Consider the following 4729-nt stretch of genomic DNA (forward strand, 5'->3'; position numbering starts at 1 on the left):
TGCCCCTGGGATCAGGAATGAGAGACACCCAATGCTGACTGTACCGTGGCTCCGCCTATGCTGTGATCACGGGGCTCTGGGCTCTGCCTTTTAGCTGGAGTCACACCCCCTTCGCATTGCTCAGCAGGGCATCCTTCCTACAAGTACTGCCCGCCTGTCTCCCCCCAGGCGGTGGGTTTAGTCGCACCAGCCGGCCCCAGTCTACCCCTTGGGCCCCGTGTCCCTGATCGTGTGAGGACAGGCCCCAGTCACAGCACTCGGTCCTGCCCGGTCCTTCCCACAGGCCCAGGGTTCCAGGGCAGTAACCGCGATGCAGGTGACACTCGGGGCAGGGCCCTCTGAGCTCACAGCCCTGGGCCCAGGGGCAGAGCCTGCAGGGATTGCTGGGCTCCTGCGATGTCACCGGGCTGGAGTCAAAGGCTGCTTAGAACAGCGCTGCCCGGGGAACTCGGGGGACCTGCCAGGAACTCCCAGGGGGACCTTGGCAAGTCACAGGCCTCTGCGTCTGCATCAGTGACGGCCAACGGCCCGTCTACGCCCCTGCATCTGCGAACCAGCGGTCGAGATCCTAATCACTCTTCCCCTTGCTGCCTCTCCCCTAGGACAGGGTCCGACTGCGATGGAATAAATGGCCACCGCCTCAGCGCTGCGATGGCCAGCGCCCTTCGCCCAAGCCCAGCAGCCGGGCAGGGCCTGGATGCCCCCCATCCCTGCTGCTGGGAGGGGCTTCCCGCCCGAGAGGGGCTTCCTGCCCGAGAGGGGCTGCAGCAGACCTTTCGACATCTCCTGATTCCAGAGCTCCGATCTGTGTCTGCGCCTCATCGAAGAGGCAGGAGCCACCTCCGCGGCCTGCCCTGTGACTGCAGTGTTCCCCGTCTCCCCGTATAACAGCCTCGCCAGGTAAACAGCAAACTGCCCTTTACATCTGAGGAGCTCTGGGAGGCCAAGAGCAAAAAGGTGTGGGCCTGTGACTCAGAAAGGTTCACAGATGCCCCAGGTCTGTCTGAGTCCAGAGCCGCTCTCCGATGCTGCCCGGAAGGGACCCTGCTGTCATGTCTCGTGGGGGCGGGCCATCCCTGAGCTTGGAGGCTGCAGGCAAACCAGGCTGTTGCATGCACCCAGCCTTCCTGTGCGCGTGCTGTTTTGCATATGCCAAGTATGCTGTCTCTGTAGTCTCATCCCAGCTTTGAGGGACCCCATTTATCCTACGAGACTCAGCCCAGGCCGCTTGGGAGGAAGGAGAGCTTCCCTCCTCTGCTCTGCAGCAGATGCTCATGTCCCACCTCCCCACCCCACCTCCCCACCACCCCTGCAGCTGCTCAGAGCTGGGTGCTGGGCCCACAATAGCTCCTGATAGGTCCACTTTACAGTCATAGGTCCACACCTATTGCTTTTGCGCCCCTCTCCCCTCCCCCCATTACCTGTCTCCACCTGGGAGCACAGTGTAGGGCAAACATGCGCTTGTAGGAAGAAAGCCTGCTCGCTGTCCTCAGTGCTCAGCGCTCAGTGCTCAGTGCTGAGGGAGGGAGCAGGGCCTCACTCTGGGCCGCTCAGGCCTGAGGGCCATTCGTTCCCTGGCCTCAGAAAGCAGCTTCCTATTCACCCCCACGTGGGCCTCACCCGCCCCCCTCTGGGCCGCCTCTCCCTGCCAAGCCTCGCCCCAGGGCACACAGTCGGGGTGGTCCAGGCGCAGCTGAGGGTGCATGGCCCTGCCTGTCCTCTTGCCCCCGAAACTGGAGTGCGGGAGTTTAGGTCAGAGGGCAAGCCCAGCCCAGGCCCGAGGGGCCCCGGGATCTGATCAGGGAGTTGTTTTTCATGGCTCGGTGTCCAGTGGATCGAATGGAGGCCCGGGCCGCTGCCCGCTCCCGGCTGGCGGTAACGGAGCCAGAGGTCAGAGTGGGGAGCAGGGAGATCAGGTTCTTGGGCAGGGAGCACGGGGACTGTGTCACTGGCCTGCACGCCGCGGGGAGGGGGCCGGGGACATGTCCAGGTGGGGGGGCGGGACAAGCGGGAGGTCAGACCTCAACGGGCAGCATGAGAAACAGGACTTTAATCAGACTGTGATCCAGGGAGCTGGAGCGGTTTCAGGGAGCAGGGAATTCGGGGCCCAGCAGGCAGGGTCAGGACCCCACCTCGCCTCTAACTCAAGCAGGGCAGCTTCTCTTGGTTTTATGTTTGTACTTTCATGCAAAATGTCCTTTGAAGAGAGAAAGGGTTGTGGTGATAAGGAGGAGGAGGGGGACTTGGAGACTCAGAGAGGTTAGGCGGTTTGCCTGAGGTCACACAGCTAGTAGCGGAGCCTGGATTTGGGCCCAGGCGGTCGGCTCCAGAGCCTGTGCTGAACCACTGTGTTGTTGCCTCAGAGAGAAGAGGGCTGTGCGCAAGGTGACCAGCTAGTAAATGTAAACTCAACGTCATGTCTTATAACCAGTGCAGCTTTATTCCAGCTCTCGGCCTCTGCAGATAGAGTCCCTCGGGGCAGTGAGGTCAGAGAGCACAGGGTGTCCCCTGTGGGGACAAGGGCTCCCCCCCTCCCCTCTCTCTCTCTGCAGGGTCCTCCCCAACACTCCCTGTCCTCGGCCATGGCCTTCCCAGGAGGCCTGAGGGCATCTGGTTGGAGGAAAGGGCCTTGTCCCTGGTCAGTCAGGCCAAGGTTCTGGCCCCCAGTCCAGGGGGACATCAGCAAGCCCCAGCTGTACCCCTACTCTGGCCCTTGTCATAGGGAGAGGCCCCGGCAAAGTCTAGGTTCCTCATAAGAACCTCAGAGCCAGGGACAGTCCCTGAGGAGCCCCGAGAATCAGGACTGGCTGGACAACCACGTCTCCGAGCTGGGGGTGATGTGGGAGACAGGGCCACCGGCGCCACCCTCTGTGCCTCTGTGTGATTGGGGATTTGGGGAAATGGGCCTGAATCAGCAGCTAATTCAGGCTCTGGGTCAGCATCAGATCTGACCCGGAAGGTAGAGGGTCATCCTTCCCTGGATCCACTTTGCCCAGTTTCCCCGCTGCCCTGCGCCTGCCACTGCCCCTGGCCCAGCCCCTCGGCGTCCTCCGGAGGCAGACAGCAGGGCCGATCCTGTTTCACGGAGGGTAGGGTTTCTGAGTCCAGGCATCAGCTTCAGGCTTCTTCTTCCAGAGCTCCTGCCGCCCGACGCCCGCAGACGCCGGGGCCATGGGGAGCTGACCCAGCCGGGCACCCAGGCCCCCACAGGCCGACCAGGCGCGCCTGCTCCTCGCTGCTCCCCCGGTGAGTTCTTGCCACCCTACCCTCTGACCCGCCCTGCAGTCTCTGGGGGACCTTCGCCACCCCCCCTCCCCCAAGGCCCCGGCGTCTTTCTCCTGGCGCTCCCGAGGCATTCTGGGGAAGTTCAGTCGTGAGCTTGGCAACAGGCGTGAGCTCCCAGGTTGGCTCGGTTCCCAGCACGATCTTAGGAAGACGCATTACTCTCTGGTCCACATTCCTCGCTCATGTGGCTCGGAGCCTTCTAGAACAGCAGGCTCAACCCCCCACTCTGGGCAAAGTGGATCCAGGGAAGGATGACCCCCCAGACCCCCGCCCACTCTGCCCACGTCTGCTCCAGAAATTCTGGGCCTTCTTGGGGTTGAAGGGGGCCCCAGAGTCCCCTTGCTCAGTGGCCCACGTAAGAGCCACAGGAGAGCAAGCCCAGAGGCAGAGCAGAACTTGGGCCAGAGAATGGACTGGCTTCCGGGGTGGGGGATGTCGGGCACACAGGCAGCTTCCAGCACCTACCCCACCCCACCCCCCAGGTGCCCGCAATCCCTCCATGACTGCTTCATTTCATTGCTCACACCTTCGAGTCCCAAGCAATGAGCTATTAACAGGTATGGACAGAGGCCCTTCTTGGGGCAAGACAACACACTAGGCCAGTGATGGCGAACCTTTTGAGCTCGGCGTGTCACCATTTTGAAAAACCCTAACTTAACTCTGGTGCCGTGTCACATGTAGAAATTTTTTGATCTTTGCAACCATAGTAAAACAAAGACTTATATTTTTGATATTTATTTTATATATTTAAATGCCATTTAACAAAGAAAAATCAACCAAAAAAATGAGTTCGCGTGTCACCTCTGACACGCGTGTCATAGGTTCGCCATCACTGCACTAGGTACTGGGGTGACACGGGATCAGAACCCTTCCCCAGGTCTCTCTGTGGACAGGGTGATTATCCCGGCTTTCCAGTTGAGGGAATTGAGGCCCAGAGAGGTTAAGTAACTTTCCCCAGGGCACACAGCGCAATGCATCCGGGAACGTAGCCGTGGGGAGGTTCTTTAGGGAGGTGAGCCCGAGGCAATAACTCAAGACTGGGGGTGCTTGCAAAAAGGAGAGGCTGCCATTCAGCATCTCGTTGTTCAGTGTCAACATTTAATACCGGCCTTGCCTCCCCAGCCCCGGCTGCCTGTGCAGGAAAGGATAGTGAGGGGGGAGGGGGCGGTGGGGGGGTGACCGCCCCATGGAGCAGGGTTCCTCCCCTCCAGCCCCCACAAAGATACCACGCGTGGCCATGGACCCCAGAATTGGCTGCGGAGACTAGATGAGGCCGGGGCCCACCACAGCATGGGAGGGAAAGGGGTGCACACAGTTCCAGGCCGGGCGTGGTGGCGTGGGGGGGGGGGGGGGTCGATCTTGGCTGGGGAGGAGTCGCTGTAGGCTATGCCGGGGCAACTGATCCACCTGGCTGTGAGCAGGAGCACCTGTTACACGTGGGGAG

This window comes from Myotis lucifugus, unplaced genomic scaffold (genome assembly GCF_000147115.1).
Source record: "Myotis lucifugus unplaced genomic scaffold, Myoluc2.0 scaffold_101, whole genome shotgun sequence".
Classification (NCBI taxonomy): domain Eukaryota; kingdom Metazoa; phylum Chordata; class Mammalia; order Chiroptera; family Vespertilionidae; genus Myotis; species Myotis lucifugus.